Source organism: Ooceraea biroi, chromosome 9, assembly GCF_003672135.1.
Source record: "Ooceraea biroi isolate clonal line C1 chromosome 9, Obir_v5.4, whole genome shotgun sequence".
Lineage (NCBI taxonomy): Eukaryota > Metazoa > Arthropoda > Insecta > Hymenoptera > Formicidae > Ooceraea > Ooceraea biroi.
The window spans coordinates 12322806-12334690 of NC_039514.1; the positions used below are offsets into that span (position 1 = coordinate 12322806).

Below are 11885 nucleotides of genomic sequence, written 5' to 3' on the forward strand. Positions count from 1 at the left end.
CATAAACTAAGAGTCTTGGTTTGCTCTTGCTAATTGAACACGTCTTCAAAAAAGAATCACGAGATCGGATCGCGAAGGAGAGAAAACTCGGTACGCCACAAACGCGTAAATCACTGCGAGATTGAAGGGCGGCACGAAACGCAAGAGAGTCGCCCGAAACTCACTCCACCCTCGGCACCGCGAAATTTCGCGAGGCGCGTTTCCGTGGAGGGAGTTTCGCGTCCGGTGGGGGTACGCGATGGGAATTTTATAACGAATAAAATTTTAAGCGCCTTATAAAACCTGGCAAGTGTGCACTAGCAGTCTGTAATATGGGCCGTATATCCGTACACCCGTGCGTCGTCCCGCGTGTACATAAAGTCTCTCCTTCCTCTATCGTCTCCTCCCGATCTCTCCTCTGTCGTCTCCGTTCTGCGCTCCGTACTTCCCCATGGCTTGTGTACTCTTCGTGCATCCTCCGGACGGCGATATTTATTATTTCGTGTTCGTCTTCCTTATTATTTCGCTGCGACGTCCCGTCGATCCGTCCGCGCGCGCGGTTCTAACGAGCCGACATTATAGCGAATGTTTCGATGATGTCACATATTCGATGGTGCATATAATAGCTCGTATAAATTAACGAGGGTATGTTAGTGCGTAAACCGACGAAAGCGGACTTTAAAAGTCGATAATTATCCTGAGTGAAAATTGTGTTAATTCGATTGACAAATTGGAGTATTCGATCCGATTCTCGTAGTTCTTGTTGATACATAACGACTTTTAATCGCGGTGAATAATACAGACACTTACGTAGAATGCGGCCGATTTCGAGCCCAACTTTCCAATGCCACCTGGCAGGCAGTTAGAATCGAATTAAGAGCCTCGTGTGCAGCATGCTTTTCATACATCGAGCGAGCGAGTGAGCACTGCCGCTTTAATGATATTTCGGAATGTAAAAATGTCCAGCCTAGCTCGACTCTAATTGGTCGACCAGTTATCTCTTTTCGAAGAGTCGGGAACTTCGGTGGCGAGAGAGTAACGTGTACGCGTTATCCGTCTTTCCTCGAGGCCACGTTCCCGAGCAAATAAGGCCAGTACCCTTATTTACGTGATATCCTGCGTTTGCGTACGTGCATTCTCTCGCAATGTGCTCCTATCGGGACATGGCATAGCCAGAGGTTACAGTAATCTCCCGTACGGCGAAGATACAATATCGAGATAACGCGTTACTCGCAATTATATCGATTCGCGAGCGCCAACTCCTGATGAAATTGTTATTCGTTTGATTTACCGGGAATGTAATGGTACAGATGCAACGTACAGATTCCTTCATTGAGTTACACATGACAGATGATAAATTCTAAAGAGAGTATTTTATGATTAATATACATTTTCATATAACATTAACACAAAATCACACAAAATCAAATATATAATTATTGAGTGCACGTCATTCAGTTTTTGTTTTCTTAAAAGACGTATGAAAATATTTTACACGTCGTTATAAAATCCACGATTTCAGAGAATGTCTCGAAGCGTACATTATAGCTCGTTTTTTATATTTAGCAGAAAACCGTTTTATGCCGATTATTTTTCGTGACTCACCATATGCATACATATTCATCGTCGTGGAACGTGGGGAGGAAGGAACTCGTGAGCGAAAGAAAGCTCGCTCAATCGGCACCAGGTAGTATATACTCAATCTAGTCAGTATCTATGACAAGAATCGACGAACGAGCTTCGACGGCGCGTGTAATTAATTACCGAAAGCAGACGGATCTGAGCTGTAGGGGGGTTGGAGGAGAGAAAAAGCGAAAGAAAAAGAGAGAGAAAGAGGAGAGAGACCACCACCCGCAGGACTGCTCAGAATATCCTCGTCACTGTTCCCAGAATGCCCCGTCCAGGTTGATACCTCTAGCACAGTCGGGCTTAATTTTATTTATTTATTTTAACGCTACACTTGAAGAGCTCTGCATTTATTTGACCCGGCTCGTCGCTCGTTGCGTTCAATCGAACCAGTTCCTCTCGTGCTCGGGGACCCGATTGTTCGCCGAGAGTGAAGAAAGAAAGAAAGTGAAGAAAACCGTACGGCGAATTAAACGGAAGCGGTAACAACGTGAACGTGGACTCTGACTGAGCGTCCCGATAATCAATTACTGGCTTATCGTAAGTCATGCGGTCGCCTCGGAAGTCGACCGGTCTCGGTATCGATAATGGATGCAGCATCCTAGGGTACTATTAGCTACAAGACTTTACCACGTACGCGTGTATGTGTGCCTGTGTGCGAGCGTGTTCTCACATATTTATTAAGTGTTTACTTCCATACACAAATCATCGCATTCACGCATTTACGAAATAAAGTGAAGCACAGAGTATCGATAGCAACGTAACTTTGGTGGTACACCACGACGATGCGCTTGTGCGCTCGTACAAGTTTCATTCGTTGCGAAACAGCTAATCTCCGCGACACCGCTCATACGGGCGACAACGTTTCGCGAGCGTGCGTGGACCAGCGTGATGCTCCCTCACGACTGGCGGGACGACGTGTCGTTAATAAATTCCTGCGCGTTTCTCTCGACGATGCGGCGGCGTAACCGGCACGCCGCCGCCGGCGCTAATGCGTCCGAGACGTGATAATAAATTCTCGCGCGGTGGGAATAAAAATTGCAGCATACGTAACGCACCTGCGGGAGAGCACCTGCCGAGAAACGAGAGATAGAGAGAGAGAGAGAGAGAAGGAGAGAGGGAGATGAGGGGGAACGCGCGATCTTCTATAAACGCCGTAAAATCTAGATGCTGCATCGCGCGCGCGCGAAGCACGGATGCGGGACGAACGCACCATGAAGTATTTATCGCTCGTTAGTTAGATTACGCCTATTTACGTTTCTAGCGTGATCCACGCGTTCGAAGCAGAGAAAGAGAGAGAGGGAGATAGAAGGGATTGTTCAATTGGGATATAGAAACGATAAACCACGTTCCTCCGACGACTAACCGCTTTTTTATATTCGCCATCAAAGCTAACGTCCGGTCCTGCTCGAGAGAAAAGATGCGGTCCCCCCTGAAAATAGCTGAAGAAATGAAATCAGGCTCCGAGGGAACGGCCGCGCGGGCCCCACGCTCGACCCATACGGCATTCATCCCGTGGGTCCGGTGTTATAAAACTCGGTTATGAGGCTCGGTCGATAAATTCCGATCGGCCTACCGGAATCCCGACTTGGAAATCGGTCCCCGGCGGCCACCGGGGGCGGATACCCCCCGCGGATGCGCGGGGCATTATGGCCCGCGGGCATACCTTATCTGTCATAATTCTTGGAAAAACCGGCCCGGGCACCCGCCGATCGGCGATGCGCGCGCGAGCTCCTCTGCGAGTGGTAGCTAATGTATGGAAATGCATTCCCGTACCCGGCCCAACCGGTGTCACCGGGGTCAGTGCGGACCCCGTGCGGCCTCTCTTTTTCGCTGGACCAGTAAATCCGTTTCGTCGTACCGTGGAGAGATCACCTCCGTTCCATTTTGACACGTCTGCCTCGTCTCTCTCCCGTCCCTCCCTCTGATCCCTATTTTCTTCACGACCCCCGCACCACTCCCCACTGCCTCTCTCCGTTGTATATCTCGTTCTGAAGATCCATCAGCGGTCTCCTTCCGAGGATACCTGATCGAATCCATTCAGGTGCTCGCACTCGGGATATTTTCTTTCTTTTATGCTGCCAACCGTCGTCTTTCGAGTATGCGCTCGCCGCGCACGGTCACGGGTCGACGATGAGCGCGTTGTTCCTTAGTTATGTCACCTAACATGCATCTGTTACAGCGTCGGAAATATTGTGCAATATATTGTACGGTATTGGCTGTAGCTTCAAGAATGATTACGTATTTTAATACTATTTGCACATCTCGCTGGTATGTTTGAAAAATGTTTAGCCAGAAATCAGGTTGATCATAATTTATTTTGTTTTTTATTTTAAGCATACTTATACAGGGTGGCCCATTTTAATGTATACAGTCGATTTTTTAAAAAACTAAAAGAGATACGAAAAAATGTTTCAGACAGACATGTCACGATTTCGAGGGGGACAAAAATGTTTCAGACAAAAGTTGCATATTTTCTCGCGTAGAATCCGAATCCGTAATAAAAAATACCATGTCTCATTAAAAAAATTTCAGAATTCTAACTTCCGGTCTGAAATTTTTTTTTAATGAGACATGGTATTTTTTATTACGGATTCGGATTCTACGCGAGAAAACATGCAACTTTTGTCTGAAACATTTTTCCGAAAAATGTCATCTTATGTCCTTAAAATGATCTTCAAGATGAGTTTTGAGGACATTTTAAGGACATAAGATGACATTTTTCGGAAAAATGTTTCAGACAAAAGTTACTTACTTTTCGATGGAGAATAAGAATCTGCAATAAAAAGTTGGGGTTTCAATTTAAGAAATTGAAGGTGATCTTCGCGTGACCTTCAAACGACTATTCAAGGTCAAACCAATGGTATCATCTTATGTCCCCCTCCAAATCGTGATATGTCTGTCTGAAACATTTTTTCGTATCTCTTTTAGTTTTTTAAAAAATCGACTGTATAAATTAAAATGGGCCACCCTGTATAAGTCAGAAATTAGGAATAATATACGACTAATAGTTGTAGAGACATATACGACTTCGGTATTGACAAAAATTGCAAAATGGTTTCGTACCGATATTTCGTACCGATGCCCACTTTTATTTTCTGAAGAATGGTTCCATAGATTATCTATGGATTTCTTCAGCCCAAGCGACAGAGAAATTATCGCGCATCGGCGATTTCCTCGCGACAATCTCGCTTTCCATAGAGTCAAATCCTAAGGCACGAGGGTGACGATCTTCACCTGGCCGGTTCTTGTCAAAAGGAGAGTGACGGTCCTTATTTACACACCTGGATGCCGTGTGCGAATGGTCCACAAGAATGGCGAGTTTACTACACGCGTGTGTACGCCCTACAGCGAGGCTGGCTCTGCACTAGCTGCTTAAGAAAATCTATGAAAGACAAGAAAAATTACGGCGATCGATCTGTCGCGCGGGTTTCCGGTTATAAACGACATATTCATAAAGGGCGGTTGTCGTTTTAAGTTCATTATTACTTATCTGGAGACACACAAACAAACGAGTATCTCTTGTGATATGTGCAGGTTCTCTGCATGTGTGTGCGTTTAATAAACGTGCGGTTGTGATGTATTAAAGAGAAAGTGTAGAACGTTCGCATAATTATTTTGAATCCTTTTGCGAGATTAGAAAATCACCGCTCCACTCCTTCGAGGTGAACGGACATTGCATATATTGGAGTCAAATGTTAACGCATCGCGGATGCGAAATTATCAGACCATTACGCGATTATCGCTGATCCTCAGGCACATCAGTCGACTGAAAAAAGCGTTGCACATCGGTACACATCAATACACGTCGGTTAATCATTTCTTATTCCACACATTGTGACGCAATTTATTAAATCGTAAAAATGAAATACTATAATATTGTAACAATGCAAATATAAATTATTGAGATCTACATATCGCTTATTTATTATTTTAATAATTCTCTCATTATATAAATAGTGTTCTTTTATACAAAAATATTAATATAAAATAATATAAAAATAATCATTTTTACAATATTATATAAATAATGTCGCTCTGGACAGACACCTACATTTCCTCGATTATCATCATTTAAGATCAAGGTACCATCGTGTTTCAATCGTATCGTATTTCAATGTAGGAGATTCCCAACATTCCCGATCGCCGAAAGAAAGACAATGTCACGACGTTGCAGCAACAGGAGGAGCGATGGATCCTCTCGAGTTTCGCCGCCCCCCCTTGGACGTCGCAATCGATCCATCGATCGGATCCACGATCCACGATCGCGGGCAGCGGTGCATGCGCCGTGCGCTCCGGGGAATTGACTTCAATCTAAAATGAACCACACAGCCTAATCACTGACCGGGATATTAGCTAATCTCGACCAATTAGACGTAATGTGGCTGGATTAAGACGGGTCGCACGCATGCTAAAATTGAATATTATATAATCCCCGGACGGAGAGAGATAGAGAACAGCACACGCCACGGTTCCCACGTACACACGTATGTACGTACGTACACGTATCGCGAGCTGCGGCCGCGTCATTAACTGTCGGCTTCTATTATATACCTACCTACCTACGATCGCCGTCGACGACGGCTGCACGCGTGTGGGACTCGGGGAAAACGAGACTAACGATCTTCCACGCGGAGAGCGATTTTCTGCGCCGCCATGGAAAGCTTTTGTTGCGTGGACGCGCGCGTGAACGTCTTGTAGACTGTCCGTGCGACATCGCCGCGGTGGTAGAAAGCAAGGTGCGTTAGTAATTCAGCAGCACGGTCTGGGAAACGAGAAATGCACAAAATGGGAATAACGATCGTGCGGATCGGTTGATCGTTACTGTCGACGATAGGAAAAATCCGTAAACAATTTTGATGAGGTTTGTCTCGAGTACCTTCACAATTAAATTCATTTGTTGGTACTTACTGTGCACACATTATCGATTTTATGGCGAATAAGATTGTATCGTATAAATGTATTTTTTTACGGATTGGCACTTGCTGCGTTTTCGCGAAGGACTGCGAGCGATTTAGTTTTAAAGTAAAAAAAATGAGAGAAGGAGATAATCGCGTTGAGAAATCACGTGATAATAATGATAGCACTGGAGAAATACGTAGAACATTATAAGGCGTACAAATTTAATTACGGTTATAGAGACGATCGTTGCACGAAGAGTTCGGCGTGAACAATTACCACGAGCAGCGGTTGAACGGCGAAATATAATTCGTGATGATAGGTCGGATCTCCTACCGCGAGTCCCAGATAATAACTACTAATAATTGATCGCATTGACATCTCAAGAAGACTTTTCTTTGTCTTTTCTCTCGCAGTATTTTCCCTGTGCTACTAACGATTTTCGAATCGTCGATAATAATTATTGGAGTTTATTAAAGAAACCAAGTTTTGAGAGATGTATATGTACATTCTATATCACTGTGATTACAATGTATTAACAATGGTATTGTTAATGAAATTTAGCTTGAAAAAAATTTTGATAAAATGCTTAGAGCTGAAAAATGCTTCATATCTAATTTGAGAGATCGATATTTCTGTATCTTTTGAGATCTGTATTTTTTATAAATATTATCTATCATCATAGTTCGTTACAATTGTACAGCTTGAAACAATATCTTGTTTGACTTGTGTTTTCTCTCAGAAATTTTATTACAACACGACAAATGACAAGCTCTTGTGTCACACTTTAACATGATACGTGATAATTAAATTATCGAGGAACAAGCTTATTATTGGAAGACTATTGAGGATCGTGGCGTCACAACGGCGACGTTAACAAAGAGCCGGCTCGGCAAACACATGTGTCGTCCGTTTCCGGGGCCCGGCATCACAGGGACCTAGGCGGGCCTCGTGAGAGCGCAGGTTTATCGTTAACTCGATTATCGCACCAAGACAACAAGGTTAGTTCTGCCTAAATAGCAGATAAAGAAAAATTTCCTGTTAACTGCTCCGAGACATCTGTGTTTGTCACAGCATGCCTCGCGTTCATTCGACCGCGCTCGTGAGACTCCGAGAAAAACGACGATACATCGAGGGTACCATTATCGATTGTTTGTGGTGTCAAACCTTCGATAATCTGGGATACCTACATCTCCCAGAAAGGCGATTTTTCCTTTTACTAGTTTTTCATTTCGCACGAGCGTTTAAAAGTTTTACTCACGAGTCTGTGTTCGCAAAACGGCGGCTTAAATAGCGTGTCGCGATAATGGTAAAATAGATAGGAGTCCATCGCAGGGGATGGAAATCGTGTGTCGCGTGTGGCGGCGCGCGTTTGCATATTAAAACTCATTGTTCGTATTCTAGAAAAGAAGAATAGAGAATAAAGAAATAATGTTGCGGTCGAAGTAATTGAAAACTTAAATGGCGTGTCGCATGAATTAAAAGTTACTAGCCAAGTTCTTAACTATGACCGTACAAAGTAAGATACGCGAGTGTTAATCCTTCGATCCTTCGAATGATCTTGACTTTGAAGGAATTACCATAAAATATTGCTGTGTCCTAGAGACGCAGCGGAATTTTCTTCTGCTTTACAGTTGACTTTGATCGCTTTCTCGCCACGTGTTCCACTTTCAAAGTAAGCTCCGTGTTGTCCTGCATAGAAACGAGCAACTCATTACAATTACTTCTCATCGATTCCATCATCAGAGTATTCGTGATACACAGGTACACCGAAATTCACGAAGTGAATCCAACGAAACAATCTATCCGAGAGCGTTGAGGATCCAAAAATCACGGATCACGAAATCTTTGACTTGAATAATCCCGTGTCGACGACGTAGAGAACCGGTAAACGTAAAACGGAAAAACAAAAGGGGAAATCGGAAATTCGCCTATCGCCAGAGTTGCCGACCTAATCCACCGGAGGAGAGATCCCCGAGCATACTTTGGTCGCGGGGCGGTTTGTCGGCGGTCGAACGACAAGCGTTCCCCAAACACAGAGGGACAAGGCCAACCCCCGGGGGTGGCAGGCAACAAGTGACCACAGAACAGACATACACGAACAACAGCCGTGAGCGCTTTTACTCTCCCTCCTCTTCTCTCTTTCTCTCTCTGTCTCTCTTCCTCTTTCACCTTCGTAACTGTCGAGCAGCCGGTCGTTCGTCGACGACAATCGATATATCGACCGTCCACGGAAACCCGACGTTACGTCGAGTACACGTGAGAGTGAAACGTATGTGGTACGAACGTGTACTCGTACGTGTATACGTACGTTGTGGTGTGGGAGGAGGACCCGAAGGGCGAGAGCGGATCTGGTGCCTTACGTGGGTTGTGGTAGGCCACGGACGTCCGTTCATCCGTCTTTCGTGCCCTTCGAAGGTCTGCCATCGATAGTGAGCTCTTCCTATCCTGAGGAGCGAGCTATGACTGCGCGCCACGGGTGAAATATCGCGCTACGCGTCGGACTTTCCGAGTTCATTCCTGGTCTGCATTCTCGCAGTGTCTTCATCATGAATACGCATATTGTCATCTCACAATCAGTGTGAATTAGATTCTCGTAAATTCTTGTTATAAAAATAAGAATCGATAAGAATAGTAATCGATGAATAAAGATATGTGCATATAAATTTGATTTTTCATAGATAGCAATTATTATTGTACTGCTATTATTCACGGAAAAAAAGTAGCTAAAAACTGCGTGTGGTAACTAAATTTTGTTATAATATATGGACAGCTAAATCTTAGCTATGACACCTATTTTATTAGATAAGGTTCCTTATTCATTAGCTGCAAGAGCAAACATTTTGCTGTAGTTTAGAAATTTATAGCTATGGCAGCAAACACAGTCTTAGCAAATCATGATTAGCTACGGTAGCAAAAATTGTTTTCCGTGTTATTATACTATAATTTTGCCATATCGTACGTTCAATTTCGCCGCAATTCATTTTACACATAATTTATTTTGTTACAAAATGGAATCGTTTATCTTGATAGTTTTCTATTGGATTCTGAAAGATTGGATGTTTAATAATTAAACAAGTAGACAATAAGAGTAAAATGTTGATGAGTGATTATTAGTCGAATTCGCAACTCCCATCGGCGATCTTTGTTCGGCATCCCTGGGGAATCTCCTAAACCCTATAACCTAGGGATAAAAAAGATCAACTCCCGCCGGTCTAATTCCATGAAAAAACAACAGTGGTATCTCACGCAAGATCCTTTTATATCTTGCCTAATGAGAGATCTTCGTTGCGTAAATTTTGGTTGCTGACCAAACAAACGTATAAGCCAAGATAAGACGAAGGCGGACGAGCCAGAAAAAGAAGAACGCAAGAACGAGATATGGAAAGAGACAGAGCAAGATTGAAAGAGAGAAAAAGAGAAAGTGAAAGAGAGAGAGCAAAGGGTGATGTCGAGCGGTAAAAGGGTCGAAAACGAGAAGTTCGTTAGCCGCGCGGAGGAGACGCTGTGGCCGCTGGCTAAGGGAAAACACCGCCCCCGCGACGGTATTTCTTTCGGGTTTTACACGGCGGCGTCTCGACGTGGCAATGTTTTAGCGTATTGATCCGTTGGGGGTTTAGTCGAGCCGGCGGTAAGAGAAGCAACGCGACTAGAGCACGGGGGGTTGGGCGCGAGGAGGGAAGACGGGGGTTTGCCGCCGCGATGGTGGAGGAACGAACGGTCAGTCGGGGCGGCGGCAACGGTGGCGGCAGCGGGGGGTAAAAACTGGACGGCGGCACTTACTCGCTCATAATCACCCCCCGAGCCACTCCAACCACCCTCGACACCACCCGGGCGTTAGTGCCTCGCTGCACTCCCATCGACACACGTAACTGGTTCCATGTGTAACTGTGAGTTGATGGGCGGGTGTTTGTGCTCGTGCGTCCGTATGTGTGGAGGTAAACACACGAAGGCGACGAACACCCAACCCCAACGTACGTGCGGCGATTAGGAGCCGCGTGCGAGCATTAGCTCCGAATAGTTATGTGTGTTCGGCAGGTCGGCGACGGCGGTCGGGGTGGTTTTATCGGTCGATCCCGAAATAAGTTCGACACGTTTTCGTATTTCTACAGAGCAGGAAGGATCGGGAAATCGTCACAGATTTGTGATTTGAGTGACGCAAAATTGTCGAGAATGATAACGATTTTTTATAAGGTTTTTATATGTCGTTACGATGTAATTACGTTAAATTTTAGCATAATTTTCATACGAGAGATACCTAGAACGTACGTATTCATGGAACTTTGATGTCTACATAAAAGATTGATGACGCCGATATCTCTAGACAAATGGAAAATATAAAATAGAACGTTGCCATGAACGGAAAGAAATTGCGTCTGTCTAAAATATATTCTCTCTCATTCAACCTACAAATACTCTTTTTCCATATTATCCGTTTATAAATATTTATACACTAATTTCTTTTGCGAAATAATTTCAAGCTTTTAGACAGATATTTCCATTTCATTGCCATTCCATCCTTCCAAGATGTCCACACATGCTTAAATATGTAAATTCATATCTCGCATCCTCTGTAAGAAATAAAAAGAACACTCCTGAAATGAGAAAAGAAAAAAAAGAAAAAGAATTACAATTCTCGTAAGCAAGGAAGAACATAGCTTTTATTTTAATAGCCTAATAGCTATTTTGTAGTAAAATTTAATGCAAGAGACCCCTCATAATAATGGGGATGTAACAATGATACCAGCGGGGAATCATAATTAACCCTTGAATCAACCCAACCATTATCATCCCCTTCTTCGATAATATCGGCTGCTTGACGGACTTCGAGGAAGAAGGGGAAGGGGGGTCCGAGTTACATGTTACCGAGCTGAAACTTGCCGATTCCGTATAAATAATCGTTACGGTGTGGTCTTCCCTGTCCATTCGTCTTTCGTTGGTGCGGCCTTGTATCACCCGCCCTTACCGACCCTAACCGCCCGACTTTCACACAAATGGCCTTACACGCGATCGCGAATCTCGCGCGTCGATCTCGCCACGCGGAAATTTCCCCGCGAAACGGCGAAACGGCGAGTGTTTCCTCGTGAAGAGTAAACACCGGCCGAGCATCGGCTCGCGTCGACGTGCATATCTATTACTTAAAGAAAAGTAGCAATTCTCAGAAGGAATTACGAGTTCGCGGCTACGTCGACGTCGACGATGTGGCGATGGCTACTCGAATCGATAGAAGCCGCGCGTCTGGTGCTCAAGCGAAACGCGGGGCCCTATAGCAGCCGGCCGGTCGAGCGAGAGCGAGAGAGAAGAGGGAATGGGGAGAAAGAGCCACCCTCGTTACGTATGCACACCCTTAAATAATTGCGGCTCGTTCGCGCAAATTATCT

At 44.6% G+C, this 11885-nt stretch overlaps 1 long non-coding RNA gene across 1 annotated transcript in view; it reads left to right on the forward strand.

Moving 5' to 3' along the window:
• LOC113562611 overlaps positions 1-11885 on the forward strand; it is a 64612-nt gene that overhangs the window by 46813 nt on the left and 5914 nt on the right. The gene's annotated exons all lie outside the window — the stretch shown is intronic.